Genomic DNA, 15,963 nt, shown 5'->3' with positions numbered 1-15,963 from the left:
CGTGAGTGTAAGGAGTTAAGAAAAGATTGAAAGGTTTGGAGAGGCTAAAGGAAGCAGACAGTAGCTACTTCAGGACAAGGTCAACTGCCACTTTGTAGGAACTATCTTCCCTTTCTTCCACTGGGGAGGAACTGGCTTTTTCCTCAGGAATCCCATGGAGTTACTTTCGAACCTTGGCTATTAACAACTGACAACCCAACCAGAGAGCGTGCCTTCCCCACACACCTAACGGAGTCAGTGGTTCTCAAAATCGATAAAGTTAACTAAAGAACTCCGTGTATTTTTAGAGAATCACCACTTTGAATCTGAAGGATAGAATTATTTCAGAGGAGAGACTCCCCCCAGTGTATTAAATATTTCTTGAGTTCCAGCTGACTTTCGCGTTTCCTAGCTCCTGTGTTTTGGCGTATCTGTCTTCTCCCTACCCATGGAGACCTGACTTCTGATTCACCCTCCCCCCTGTGTCTGATGGAGTAGCAGATGCCCAGAATCTCGGGGTCAGAGTTGGGCCCTGGTCCTCCTGTCACTCTGTACAAAGAGAGGGGTTTGCAGCATGGTGTCAGCTTTCTGATGTCTGGCCCGTGTTTGGATGTTTGAAGTGAGCAGGTGGTATCAATGGCTGCCTAATGACTGAGATAAGAGTGAAATTGACCTTCTGACTAACAGGTCTCCCTAAGTGGGTGGCAGCAGGCTCCTCCCTCCTGGGTTCGGTTACATTGTTCATTTCCAGGACTCATTTGTAGCCTTCGCTCTCTTCACGTGAACTGATTGCTCAAACACCAGATACAAACATGGTGGTTCTGCTGTCCGGTGTCCCTTGGTATCAGTAGCTGCCTTCATCCCTAGACTCTGAAGCAAAACACCGAATGTGCGGACAAGAACACCTTCCACCTCTTGATTGTTTTTTTTTTTTTTCTTTCATGATGAATTTGAAACATTGAGTGTTTTGTCTTTGTTCTAGGTGGCAGGCTACCTCCTCTAAACTCCGGAGCTCACTCCGAAGACTATGGAGCCTACATAGTTTCTAAAGATAAACGATGAATTTCAAAGTAAGTCGCAGGATGGTTTTGGCTACGGTGTGAATTCAATCATCATGGACAAGGGTGGTGTTTGCCTGTGGGTGATTCTTCTAAGTTATGACATTCAATGAGCCTTTGCTTTGGGGTTAAATGTGGTCCCGGGTAGAACTGAAAACCTGAATCACTGCATGTGCGGCTTCTGGTTAGTTGCTCTGTGCTGGCTGCCTACTTTTCTCTGTGTTGGACAAAAGGATTCTTGGGAAGGGAGAGTACGCCTGCCTTGGAATGTGAGTGGGCATCACAAATCCCAGTTAAGCAGAGATGAATTAGCACTGCATGGAGCAAGAAGTCACCAGAATGCATGCCTTTGTAAAGGGATAAAGCACCTCAGCTGGGGCTACTTTTCCCAAGGACGCTAGTCGGTGAAGGATAGGCTGAAGGCTTTTAGAGAGGATGCTGGTTGATAAAGCGAGGTGCGATGAAGTCCTTAATAATAGGTTCCTTCTGTCTAACCCACTGTCTGTCACTGCCTATTGCTTTCCTGGTTAAGAGTAATAATTCCTAGAAGCTACCACTCTCCCAGACAGTGGTCAGCTCTACCTGTAACCACCGAAGGCCTAGGCTTTTGCACCAAACTGAATTTGAATTTGTATTACTTTGATATCCCAAGTAGTGTTTCTGCCATTTTCTATGGTGCTTCTGCCCACGTAACTACAGGACTCAGATTTCTCCTCTACAAAATGAGAGAAATACGGGAAAAATTTTGTATCTGTAGACATGGGCTGTGAACCCATGTGATCAAGCCAGTAGATTAGGAACATTTGTAATATTGCTGGGTGGCAAGCATGAAATTTATTGATTAACTATAGTGTTCATGTTGTATCGTCTCTGTTTGTCTCAGACGCTCCACGCCTAGAGGCTGCAAACTTGGTGGTTTTCTGTATTACTGTTATCAATAGTTGTGGATATCTTGGTTAATAATAGAATGAATTTTAGTGGAGTTGGTGGTGGTGGTGGTACTGGATACAGTCCAGTGGTTCCCATGGGCTAAACTCTCCCTAACCATGTGGGAATTATTAAAGAAAACCAAACTCCCAAATCCCTCTCTCTTCAAAGGAGTAACAACATGCATTCCAGGGAATGTCAGGAAGGAAAGCCATCACCATCCCACTGCTGGTGAATGTGTGCTGGTGAACCCTAAGGTGACAGAAGGGATCATGGGATCCGAAACTGGGTTTCTATCCTGCCAGCACACGGTGCAGTGGGAGAAGCAATTAGAAGGCTCTTTGCCATCTTGGAAACATGCAAACATCCATTGGCATAGCCTTTCAGTAGGCTGAATGAAAAGGAGCCTGCAAAACAAAAAGGCTTTCAGGGGAGCGAAGGCAGTGCTTCCAAATCACAGCAATGATTATGACCACCGTTAGAGTTTAATGAGCCTATGGACAGCTAATGACTTCATCTCTCCAGTGGGCCCGCCAATTGCCTGTGCGCCTATGCACACTCCTCCTTCTCTCCTCAGGAGCAAAATCATGGTGCTGTGAGGCCAGACAAGACCAAGTCACTGCTTGATCCCACCATGTTGCTTTCCTCTGGGGCAGCATTTTTAGAGCCTTAGACCGCCATCAGGAGTCAGTACGAAGGTCGTTGACCGTCAACTTCTTTAGGACCTACACTCCTCATCTCTAAATTGTCCTTGGCCATTGTCATGCTGATGACCACACAGGGATGAATCACATCCTGTTTCCAAAATGACACTAAATACAGTATATGCTACTGAGATGTTTGTGTGTAGAAATACCATCTATTTTACTTAGAATGTATTACAAATGCTATCGTTTCTTTCAGACGTATCTCCATTAGCAATTCAAGATAAAATGATATTTTAAGTTTTAATAAGGGGTCTACTGAGCTACGGAAAACTATTCATTATAGTAAGAGCTAAATCGAATCAGAGTCATCTTGATTAGTCATACTATTATAATTTGTGTATGTGTGTATGACCCCGAGGTTTTAATTCTGGCTACGTACATGCAAAATATGTCCTCTGCCACTTAGCTTCATATAAGCCTGATACTCCAATCATATTCACAAGGGATAGCATTAATATTCATTGTCAAAGGCAAAAGTTAGCAAAACAGAGGTGATAGCCACAAGTCTTACTAATAGGTTATTTATAAGGGAAAAACATTTTCCGTAAAAATAAAAGATGGTTTTCTCCTTTGTAATTCTGAGTTACTTCCTTCATTGTTTTGTTTTTAAAAATATAACCCAGTATATACTGTGTCTTAAAAAAAAACTAGAATACATCGGTAGCAATGCAACTGTATAGGGTGCAGTACTAGATATTAAAACAACGCTTTTGCCGCGCTGCTTCAGAAATTCTAAACGCTACAGCAAAGTGATCAGGCATCATTTCCCAATCTAATGCTGTCTGTAAACTGATCACTATGGCAACAGAAAGGACAGGGATGGATGCCTGTTCAGTCAAGGGAACAGGTTGGGCTCTAGTCCCAAATTGTCAGTGGTACTGTCTGAGTGATTTAGAGTAATTAGCATTTATCTGGCTAAGATTTCTGACATAATTTTAAGAAATGGTAAAAAGGAACCTCAAATGTGAAGGATGATATTTAGAGAAAAACTCTTAAGCAACAAAAATATTTAGCAGACTGTAATACGCAGTTGGTCCTGAGTCTGCTGTCTGTGGCTCGTTAAACATCGAGAGTAGACAGTTCGTAATTTGATTCTTCGGATCTTTAGTTTCTTTTCCTATTACTGTGAGAAAACAGTGGAAGGAGAAGGGATGTATTCAGACCTACAGTTCCATGTTGCAGCTCATCACAGCACGAAGGGCAGGAAGCTGAGGGAGCTGGTTGTACCACAGGGCAGAATGCAATGAGTATCCCTGCTCAGCCCACTTCCTCTCTTTGTGTATAGTCCAAATCCCAAGCCAAGGTCTGGAGCCACCCACAGTGGGCAGGCGCTCTTGCAACAATTAACCCAGTGAAAATATTCCCCAACAGATGTCCCCAGCCCTCCACCTCCCAGGTGACTCTAAACCTCATTAAGCTGACCATTGAGATGAACCACCACACTCCAATAAAAACATGTAAACTAAATCTTTTTGGTTTCATGCAGAGATCTCTGTGATTTATTTTGTACAAATAAAATCAACATATAAAAAATATTCATAGGTAGTCCCCCAAAAAAGGGATGTTCAGCCAGAGGAATGAATTATTCTATAAAGCCTGTGTTTCTTTTTGAAGTTTTATAATTTATGTATTTTTATTTTGTGTGCCTTGGTGTTTTTGCCTACATGTATATCTGTGCGAGAGTGTCAGATCTTGGAGTTACAGACAGTTGTAAGCTGCCATGTGGGTGTTGGGATTTGAACCTTGGTCCTCTGGAAAAACAGTCAGTGCTCTTCTTAACCGCTGAACCAACTCTCCAGTCACCAAAGCCTGTTTCTTAATGAATAGCGTTTATATGCATTGTACTTTGCTGGGAAAAACCGTAAGGGATCTCATGCTTGCAAATGCTTGCCGTGAGCTGTCTGGTCATTCAAAGGCAGGTGGAGGAGTTAACTGAGTTGGGCAACTCATTGTGGAGCTCAGGGAGTCCCAGTCCGGAGTCTTTAACCCCTCAGACAAGGAAAAGGCCTAAAAGACATCCATGAAAATCTCCAGCTTAGTGGGAATCGGGGCCTCCTCTCGGGGTCAGCAGAACTGATTCTAGGATGAAGAAGGGAAATCCCCTTCCCAGACGCAGGTACCTACACGTTGGCTTTTCAGTTATACATGTGTGCTGTTCACAAAACCTGCTTGCTATGGTGTGAATGGGAAATGTTTCTCACAGACTCATGGGCTTGAATATTTGGGCTCCAGCTGCTATTCTGTATTGGGGAGCTGCAGAACCTTAAGAGGTGAAGCCTCACTGACACAGACTACTGCGGGGTGGGTCAGTAAAGGCTTTAACTTTCCTCCTGACCACTACAGGTGGGTCTGCTCTCCAGTTAGGCAAAATGTAAGCAAGGCGCAAGTTCCCAGGACCGTGAATTGAGCCCCTATTGCCGCCTGGATTTTCCCAGCATACCTGCACGTCCCTTCAAAGGTGAACTCAAATCAACTGCCCCATTGTAAGTTGCTCCTGTCAAGTATTTGACCACCTTGGCTGACTCAAACCCAAAGGCTGGGAGACCCATCAGTTACCAGTGTCCTCCACTAAAGGCTGTCTCCTTCACTGTCCCTGTTGGCCCATCAGGCTGCCTCCTACTAGTGTCTGACCTACCTGAAGGATATCTCTTAATAAAGCTGGGACCACTGACCATATCACTGTTGACTCTGTTTTGTGCCTTTCTCTGCACATTAGCTCTTTACCATCTAAGGGAGGTGGGGGAGGACGGTTTTCTTGTGTTAATAATACAAAACTTGACCCATACAAAGAAAAATAAAACTTTTCTGTTCACGAGGCTCCCACCTTAGTTACCTAAGCACATGGGACCCTGAGGGTCTTCTGTCCCATGCAGCAAGTTCCAGGACAGCCTGGGCTGTAGAACGAGACCTTTCTCAAGAGGAAACAACCAGCAAACCACCTTCCCCCAAACAAAGCACAAGCATGCAAAGTCTGTCTCGCCATGGAAGAAAAGGTGAACAGTAGTTGTTAGAGATCAGATAGAGCGACAGGGAGGTTGTTATAAGGAGCAGAAGGATGATGTACCGAATTTGGAATCCACTTCAGTATTTTATAGTGCCGTGAATGAGTTGTCAGCTACAACAATCTGAGGTAAATCTCCGGGTACTTAAAACAGTATGAAAATTCCCCATGTAGAACTTACAACCTCCTGAGGAGAAGGAGGTATCATTGCCCCACCGTGATAACTACAGACTAAGTACATGTATGGAGTTACGATGCTGTCCCCTAGAATGTACAGATATTGTCTTTCTTTGTGATTTGTGATTTGCGTTATGTGTGTCACATATGTGAGCATATCTTTGTTCATTTGAGTGGGGCCAGATGAGGATGCTGGATCTTTTACAGCCAGAGTCACAAGTCGTTGTAAAGTGGCCTGATGTGGGTGTTGGGGACCAAACTGGTTCTCTGACAGAGCATCAAGCTTTCTTTTTACCCTGGAGACATCTCTCCAGGCCTGAAATATTATGTCTTAATACTTCAGATAAGCCGAGAGGTGGAGATAAAATTCATTGTGTAGCATCTACTTATATTCGTAGGTTCCCATATCTACTTCCAGCAGACAAAAAAGGAAATAGACAGATAGACAGACAGACAGATGGATGGATGGACAGACAGATGGACAGATGGATAGACAGACAAGTTAATTAATCTTTAAAAAGCCAGTGAGATAGTCAATGAAGGAAGGAGCTTATTGCCAAAAGTTCGATCGCCAGTTACCACAGAGGGGAAGGGAAGAATGAACTCCCAAATGAACATGATCCCCTGACTTTCACACATGTGCACACAGGCAGACACATGAGCACATGTATGTGTACACACATAGGCACACACATTAAATAAGTTAATATACAAGAAGACTGAGTTTCTAATGACGATAATCACATTACCTATTTACTGTGTTGAGTTTGGTGGGAGCCCACCATTACACGCTCTAACTTGCATACACCTCATGCAATTCTCACAAAACATACATTAAGAATAAGAGACTGTTCTCAGCTTAGGCATAAATGAAGTTCAAAAAGTATAATGCAACCGAACGTAGCAACTACATAAAGGGTGGAACTAGAATTGGAACCCACGTCTCTCTGTGGCCCAAGGCCAGCCTCTTTAAGCACAGTTCTCTTAGCCTCTTTCCAACATGCTTCATTGTCTAGTTATGTCTTCTCTCTTTGTTCGGGTACCAGGACGATGACTGGGCTGACAGCTTTATTGCATGTGTGTACATTAACATCAACCAATACTTGCCATTCTGTCCCATGGAGTCAATGAACATCTTACAAACAGAAGCTACAGAGTCAGAAAAATCAATGACTCCAGGAGTGAGCTAGTGAATTAGGGAGAGTGAAGGCAGTCTGGGCTTCTCTTGGAGGGAAAGTCAAAGCCCCCAGGTAATGAAACAGACCCAATGCTGATGACTTAAGGCAGAAACACAGGCGTCTGTCAGGCTAGGAGTCAGGTTGCTGTTCCTCATTCCATAAACTGATTTCCCAGTGGATTTGAATAATTTCAACATTGAGAAGACAAAAGACTGTCTGTGGTTCTTTGTTGTTTAGTTCAGGGACAGTTTCCCTTCTACTTATTGTCCTTTTATTTGTTTAACTCCTCCCGATTTCAGTTTGCCAGTTGCAACTTTGTGTGTGTGTGTGTGTGTGTGTGTGTGTGTGTGTGTGTTATGCTGTTACACACAAACCCCTCTCCTTGCTAAGGAGTGGTCTTACAGTTCCCCCCATGTCTATCAAATCTTCCTTGCCCGTGGCCTTCTGATCAGGAGCCCTGATTTTGCCCGAAGCCTTCTCAATTAATTAAGTATAAAACACCTTTGCACTTCTATGGAAATCTCCTTCCCTTCTAGCTCGAGGCATCACCGACAGTAAAACGGATTCATTTTGCATCAACAGATAATTCAGTGGTGGGATTCATGGTTTCCATTGATCCCCTTCTTTCTACTTTTCAACAATAATGGGACTACTGCTGCAGGGAATTTAAAAATATCTAAACATACAAGAAAAACCGTGAAGACAATCACTTCTGTCAACGCGCAACAGAAGTATTTTTAGCTTTCTGCTGTGTTTCTAGTCCTTTTCTCGATTCCTGCTATCTTAAGTTACTGTAATCAGTAGGCTAGGCCTGAGGTAGCAGCAGCAGCATGTGTGCTTTGTGTGCACAGGGCCTTAGACTCAAGCCAAAAAATGCAAATAGATTACACACACACACACACACACACACACACACACACACACACACACACGATATATGTGTGCCTATATCTTGAATCCTACTTTCTCGTTCCTAAATTTAGACAGTCTAAGATTTGCTTTTCTCAGTTATAAGAGCCAAGTAGACAGCACATGCTTTGGCTGTTAAAGGGCCTGGTGTAGCCCTGACTCTTAGAAGCCTTCAAGTATCCATAGTTCTAAGTTTGTTTAGGAAAAAAAAAACCCTTAACTTCATACAGCCAAGCGTATAATTCGTGTGTGGCTCTCTTTGCCCGTCACGTGCTAATTCTGAAATCATTTAAGATGGTTTTTAATTACTTAGAAACTAAAGAATATATTGATATAGGGTTATATAGTGCATAATAAAACAAAACACCTCTATTCTCCATTCCCAAATTAAGTCGTAGGTGTTTTTCAAGTCTCTTTTGTGCCTTACGGAATGTGGTCCCTGTTCTCTGTGGGGGTGGGCCGTCTCTCTCAACCATTATTAGCTATATGAAAAGTCAGATTTTTCTGCTTCACCTCCTACTTCCCAGCTATCTAGCCTGCTTCGTTCCCAGCCCCATTAAGACCATCAGTTTTAATCTGGTGAACATAACCCTGCATGAAAACTTAGCTTTCTCTGTTCAAGCAGACTTGCCCAAGATTTAAAATTCACTTTTTGATCAGCTATGGAGGTCTTTGCCCCTATTCCATTGCTGTTCTACTCCCACCGATTAAAATACCTGATTGTTCTACCCAGGTTTAGATATTTGTCTTTTGTATTCATTTAATAACCAAAATGTAAGGACTCCAGCTTCCTCAGAAAGCAATTAGAATGTGATCGTCCAAAGCTGGTTTACACAGCTTTTTTATGGGAAACCTTGCCCTGGGTGGAGTCCTGGAGACAAAGCCTTTCCCCAGCCTAGCCACAGCATGTCACCATGAGCTGCCTGTAAATCACTTTCTTCTTTTGAAGCAGGGTCTCCTTCTATGACCTAGATTGGCCTGGAACTCACAGCAATGCTCTTGCCTCGGCCATTCACATGCTATGATTTTAGGCCTGAGTGATTACGCCCCGCTTTTAAATATAATAACTTCTTGGTTTTGTTTTGTTTTGTCTTCCTTTTTTTTTTAAATGTACTATGCTTGGAACTGAGTCAAAGTTCTCCCTCACACATGCTAGGTAAGTGCCTCACTATTGAGCCATGTCCCAAGTCTACTATTTGTAAATTAATAAATGTATCTATTGAGTTACAATAAACAAAAATCGAAAAACAAAGCAAAAAACCAACCAACCAACAACAAAAAAAAAACCCTACTATTCAAGGTGAGCTAAGGCTTCCCCAGAAGACACAAGTGTTTCACAGAATCTGAAGGCTATACTAGACAGTCTCCAGGTTAGTGCTGGATCCTAGAGCTGTGGGAAAATGCTAAGTGTAATTGTTTTAGTAGATTCCCAGAGAGGGTTAGGACAGTCCCTTCTGAACATCATCAAGGCTAAACATGAGAACTGAATAGCTGAAGAGAGTGGATGTTCCCCAGGCCACTGGGCTTCAGGAGGACAATCAGAGATGCCTGAACAATCAGGAAAACACAATATTTTAAACCACAGACATCAGGGCCGATCGTGCCAGCAAGAGGTTTGCCTTTTATTTATGTCTAACTGAATTCCTCTTGTTTTGTGCTACTTGATGGTTCCTTTGCTTTGGGAGCCTGGGGGACAAGGCAGTAAGGGGTGGGTAGGGAAACTGGAAAGAGAAGTTAGAGAGACAGGGGTGTGTCTTGCCTCTCTATGATACTTTAGGAGGAGGGGAAAACCCTGACCAATTCCACAAGAACCACAGCTGATTAAATCAGCCTCCAAAACATGCAATGAAAAATACAGAGAAACCCACCCTACTATGCTATAATATAAACTAATCATTGTTTCATTTTCTGGAAACCATACTGGCATCAGGATGGGGAGTAGAAGGAAAGACTCTAAGAAAAACAATGCCACAATGCCATCTCTCTCTAAAGCGCTGCATTTCCAGAGAAGCACAAAGCCAGACTTCTCCCTTAAGGACTCAGTACTCAGTGTCTGGAGCCTGCCTCTCTGTAAGGGCAGTCCCTTGAGAGTTACAGCAAGGGGCGCCTGCACGCATCTGCAGGAAGAGGAAACAGAAACATTTATGACTTTCGCACCACCCAATATACACAAAACACATCCTCTCCTAATCCTTGTCTATAAAACTTTATTTACATAGTTATAAATTGGGAAATCTCCGGCATAAATTCAATGTCTATTAAATATACAGTGTTTTCATGAATGGGGACCGTGGCAGGCCTGGTTCTTTTCTGCTTTGCTTAGCAGCCCAAATTAAGAAATGATGGGGGTGGGAATGCAGCCTGGAGAGATGGCTCAGCATTTAAGAGCTCTGATTGCTTGCTTGTACAGAGGACCTAGTGCCCAGAGTGGCTCACAACCATTTGTAAATCTAGTACTGTGGTGTCCAACATCCTCTTCTGGCTTCTCTGGACACTAGATATGCGCCTGGTGCACCGACATACCCAAACAGGAACGCACACCAAATAAAAGTAAACAAATCCAGAACAAGATCAAAAGACGTGATAGGGAATCCATATTTCTCAAGGTACTGACAGAGTCGCTCTTAGCCATTTGTGACATCATTGGCAATGTTGTGACATCCCTTAAGGACCCAAGCACGTGAGTGTTCTCATGTCACTTGCAATTGAATCAAGGGGAAAACTGAAATGAACTTGCAATGTCAGGCCCTAGCTCAATTGTGGAGGAGGAAAAATAAATCTTCCTTCGAAGGCAACGAAATCAATCCCCAGTTCAAATTAAATTTGGGCCATTCTGTGAAGCCCTGAGACCCGGCTCCAATAGCGATCAGTACTTACAGACACACGGAGCAGGCAAATCGTGCTTCATTTAAGAGAAATTGAGTGAGTATTACTGACAGAGAGTGTTTGATGCTGTTTTGTCGTGAATTAAAGTTAAATCGTGGTGTCACTGGCTCAGTCTTACATCTCAATTCTGGTTCCTTGGCTCTCCTCCCCTTACCTCTCTTCACAGCCCCTCCCCTTCAATGCTGCGGGAGACTTTTGCCTAGCTAAATTTCTGTCTTAATTTTATTAGAACCGTGTCCTGTGACTGTGCCGTAAGCATGCTCCGTGGATGTCTGTCTCATACAAAATGTAGCTGCAATTCTCCCGGCATGAAATACCTTGTTCTGCACGAACCTTCTGTTTGGTTTGCTGACATTCTTCTTAGTGGGCTCTCATGGTGATTCATTATCTTGTGATATAGATTTCCAAGTATCATCTTTGTATTGATTTTTATATCTTTAATAACCACTGCACAGAAGATGGCTCCACTGGTGTCATTGATTGCATCAAAAATTCAAGGCTTACAGAAAGACTAGAGGGCTAATTGGTGGCAGTACATTTCAGACTTGATCTTAATGCAACCTTAATCTTCCGCATTAAACCTACCTAAAGGCTTCCTTCTCGAGTCAATGAGGACAGGTTTAGTGCCTCTTTGAGAAACACCTGGAGACACTACACGCCCGAGAAGGCTGGGCTAGATGGACGGCAAGCTTGAAACCATCAGCTAGGAAGTCCTTAAGCTACCGGGTGAATGCAATCTGTCACCAGCCCCTCCACACAGAACCCCATCATAGCTTTTTCTTTCTGTTACCTCTGCCTCCACCAGGGGTTATCTTGGCCATTGTGGAAATGCAGCTATTTAAAAGAAGCCCTCCTCGCTCTCCAGCACAGCTTCTTACTGTGTCACCATTCCCCAGTCTCATAACAGACATGATCTCTCTGTCATTTTTCTTGGGTTGGTGCCACGGGGTCTCATATAGTCTAAGCTAGCTTCGGATTAGTTATGGTGCCAAGGATGACCTTTGAATTCCTGCTTCTCCCCGCCAAGTGCTGGGATCATGTGCTTGTACCGCATGGCCCAGGTTATCTGGGGCTGGGGATAAAGCCTAGGTTTGTACAGGTTAAGCAAAAACTACTGGCTGAGCCACCTTCCTAAATAAATAAGCATCATTTTCCCTTTTATTAAAAATAGATTCTTTTCCCACATAATATATCCTGATTATAGTTTCCCTCCATCTCCTCCTCCAAGTTCTTCCCCAGCTCCCCTCCCACCTGAATCTGCATACTTTCTGCCTCTTATCAGGAAAGATCAAGCTTCTAAGAGGTAATAATAAAATATAGCAAAGTACAATTCGATAAGATAAAAACCATCACACTGAAACTGAACCAGACAAACCAAGAGAAGGAAAAGAACCCAAGAGAAAACAGAAGACTCAGAGACCCATGTGTTTGTGCATCAAGGAATCTCACTTAAAAAAATAACTAATCTGGAACCCATCATATATACACAGAGGACCTGGTACAGACTCATATAGACCCTGTGCGTACTGCTTCAGTCTCTGGGAGTTCATATAGCTTTGCTCATGTTGACTTAGAGGGCCTTGTTCTTCTGGTTCTCTTTCCCCTCTGGCGCTCACACTCTATTTCCGATACATATAATTCTTCAATGAGTTTTAAAAATAAATTTAAAGGACTGGGGAGATAACTCCATTGGTAAAGTACGTATTGTAGTAGCATGATGACCTGAGATGACCAATAATACCCACATTAAACTTAAAAAAGAAAAAGCTGAGGGGAAGGGTCAAGAAAGATTGCTCAGCTGTTAGGAGCAGTCCTGGGACTTGCAGACGACCCAGGTTCAAATCCTAGCACCCCACAACGATCCATCTGTAACTCCAGTTCCAGGGGCTCAGACATCTCCTTCTGACCTCCAGAGGCTCCAGACATGCGCACCATGCACATACACCCATGTATGTGCATGATAAATAAATAAATCTGAAGATAAATGAACCAGGCATGCTGGTGCTTGCCACAGAAGCCCGCTGAGCTCTCTCCAGGACCCACAGAACAATGAAGGGGGAGAATAGAGTTCACATGGATCCTTGACTGCCATAGTCGTGTTATGGCGTGCACACGCATGCACACACACGCATGCACGCACACGCAATACACATGCACGCACACACACACATGCACGCACACGCAATACACATGCACGCACACACACATGCACGCACACGCAATACACATGCACGCACACATATACTAACACACACACCTATACACTAATAACAATAAATAGTAACACAGTAATAAGACAGCATTACATGTTTTGAAAAAACTGAATATAGAAAGAGATGAGTCAAGATACAGGAGGTAGTGCATTTTATGCAGTGGTTTTTTTTATATTATTAGGTTTTTAGATTGCTATTTATTTACTGGGATAAAGTCTCAGGTAGCACAGACTGGCCTCCAAGTGAGTACAGCTGAAGACGACCTTAATATTTATTGGTGGTGGGACTGAAGGTGCGCACCGCCACTGCCCAGCTGACCTTTCTCTTCATCTTCCTTCCTTCACGTCCCAAGGCTGGGCTCACAGGCTGGCCCCGTCTCAGCTCAGTGTACCTGGTGCTGGGCTTGAGCCAAAGGCTTGCATATGCAACATCCTGGCTTTACTCTTCCGAATAGCCCAGGGAGGACAGCTAGTTAGTGGAGACTAACCAGTTAACCGTTTCTGACATTGTTTTCTTTTCCTTTTTCAAAAGGATTGAGTATTCTCCACCGTCATCAAGGATTTGAGTTTGTATTCATTAATTCTCATTAATGCTATCAACAGTAATTTTTTGATCAGTAATCAAATAATTCATATAGAATAAGATATTTGGGGCTGAAGCATATATTTACATTTTTTTTACTTTGGAGTAAATGTATCCTTCTCTTTACACGAGAACATTTTATGTAGCACAGACTTTCCAGGGTGGGACCGACAGGCACGTGCTCGTGCCCAGCTGAGCGTTTTGAATACTGTGATCGCACATAGAACACCCTAGAAGAGACACGCGGATGCGTCAGTGGTCTCGGCTCCTCCCTTTCAGCCTACAGCGGGTATTTGTGACACTGCATGGAGGCCCTACACCACACCACAGAGGCTACACCTTGGAAACTATTGATCCCATTACTGGGAGAAAATTACATGTGCTTTCCAATTTGGAGCTATGGATCTGACAACTTCAAATTATAAATTCAATGACCAGTGGGTGAAACTGGTCTTCTCAACTTCCAGCCCAATCATAACAACAACTACCGGGTGTGCAGCCATTATGGTGTGTAAATAGTGTGGTCCTGGATTCTTACAAAAACTCAATCAGAGAAAAATTGTCACCTCCCTTTGTACATGAGAAAGCTCTAGCTGAGTAAAGCCGCAAAAATTCATAAATTCTGTCATTGCACCACCCAGACGCCTTCCTTCGTTCTGCAAGTGGCCTTGGGTCAATGGTGGATAAATATTTTTTAATTTGTTTGTTGTGGCGAGGTTCCTTACCAGGAGATCTACCCTCTAGAACTACTTTAAGGGGCTTGGGCTATGGCTCAGCCACTACTGTGCTTGCCCAGTATGTAAGAGGTGCAGAGCCTGATTCCATCCTCGTACAAATCAAGAACAGTGGTGAGGCCCTGCAGCCCAGCACGTGGGAGGTGGAGGCCAGAGTGTCACAAGTTTGGGGTCATTCTAGGCTACACAGCAGGTCTGAGGCCAGCTTCAGCTACACGAGAGCCTGTCTTTAAAATGAATGAATAAATGGATGGATGGATGAATGAATGAATGAATGTCTGATGGGGCAGTGGCTTTATTGTTGTATTGTACAATGCCCTGCAACCTAGATCTAGAGCGTATTTGTCTTACAGAACTAAACCCTCACACCTTCTTTGTGGTAACACTCCAGCCTTCCAGTCTACTCTCCACCCCTTGAGTCAGAGTTTAAATAAAGTCGGAATGGAGTCAAGCAGGGCTTCTCTTCTTACAACTGGCCTGTTCCATTTAACTTAATATTCTCAGGGTTCACCTAAGTCATGTGTTGCAAGATTCCAGTGTTAGAAGCAAAATAGCTTCCGCTGTGTGCCCTTGCTTTGTTTCTTTATCTGAACACCCAGGTTGTCCGCATGTTCTGCCTTTTGTGACCTACGCTGCAATGGGCAGGAGAGTAGTTTTCCCTATAGCATCCTAATTTTAATTCATGTAGGCAGATCTGTTTGACCCAGCAGTGCTGGGCCATATGGTGACTGTAATTTTAATTTTTGAGGGAAACCTCATACTGTTTTCCACAGTAAATAAAGCATTCTGCATCCCTAGGAACAGCCCGCAATGTTTCCTGCTCCTCCACATCTATTCCCACACTTGTCTTCGTTGTTTTGATGATAGCCAGCCTAGGAGGTGTCAGGTGAAGTCTCACTGAGGTTTTGATTTGCGTCTCCCTGGTGTTCATCAGACAGAGACTCTCTCTGCTACCTGCTGACCATGTATGTGTGGATCCTGCCACTCTGCCCCGTTTCCTTTGCCTGCAGAAGGAAGTGTGGGCATTTAGTATGGTCTCACATACACATTGTCTTTTTGTTATACGCATGTTTGTGAGTGTGTGCATTCCTCAGGCTAAGCTCACTAGGAAAGAAATTTGCTAAACCCTTTCGGTGTGGTTTCTTTACCCATAAGGCACTTCATTCTTCTTTATACTTGAACATATATCACTTCTGAAAGATTTAAAAGGTAATACTATACATACGTTTGGATCATTCTGCAGCCATAATTAAGCACCCAAAAGTCTCCCATATCACTTTATATAATGGACAGGAAAGTAGTGGCAGCGTGGGAAGCAGAGGGAGCAGCCCAGGGGTAACGGGACGAAATAAAAACTGGAGATGAAATTAGCTGGGGTTAAGGAGAAGACCCAGTTAGTTAAGCACATGCCTTCAAGAGAAAGAGCATGAGTTCTGACCTCCAGAATCCACTTTAAAAGCTGAGCATGTTGGAGTGTGCCTACAGCCCAAAACAAAGAAAGATGGGAGGCAGGGATGGATAAATCACAGGAACTTCAATGGCCAAGCTAGTTTAACCTTCTTGGTGAAGTCACAAGCCAATGAGAAACTCTGTCTCAAAAATCAAAGTAGAT

At 43.5% G+C, this 15,963-nt stretch overlaps 1 protein-coding gene across 6 annotated transcripts in view; it reads left to right on the top strand.

Moving 5' to 3' along the window:
* Adgrl2 (adhesion G protein-coupled receptor L2) overlaps window positions 1-15,963 on the top strand; it is a 618,928-nt gene that overhangs the window by 129,765 nt on the left and 473,200 nt on the right. For all 6 annotated transcript variants that reach the window (NM_001302210.1, NM_001302212.1, NM_001302209.1 and 3 more), the window contains 1 exon segment: window positions 962-1,049. The gene's annotated coding sequence lies outside the window, so the exon portion shown is untranslated.

This window comes from Rattus norvegicus, chromosome 2 (genome assembly GCF_021556685.1).
Source record: "Rattus norvegicus strain SHRSP/BbbUtx chromosome 2, alternate assembly SHRSP_T2T, whole genome shotgun sequence".
Classification (NCBI taxonomy): Eukaryota; Metazoa; Chordata; class Mammalia; order Rodentia; family Muridae; genus Rattus; species Rattus norvegicus.
The sequence above is the reverse complement of the archived record's forward strand: the minus strand, read 5'-3'. Positions and strand labels throughout refer to the sequence as shown.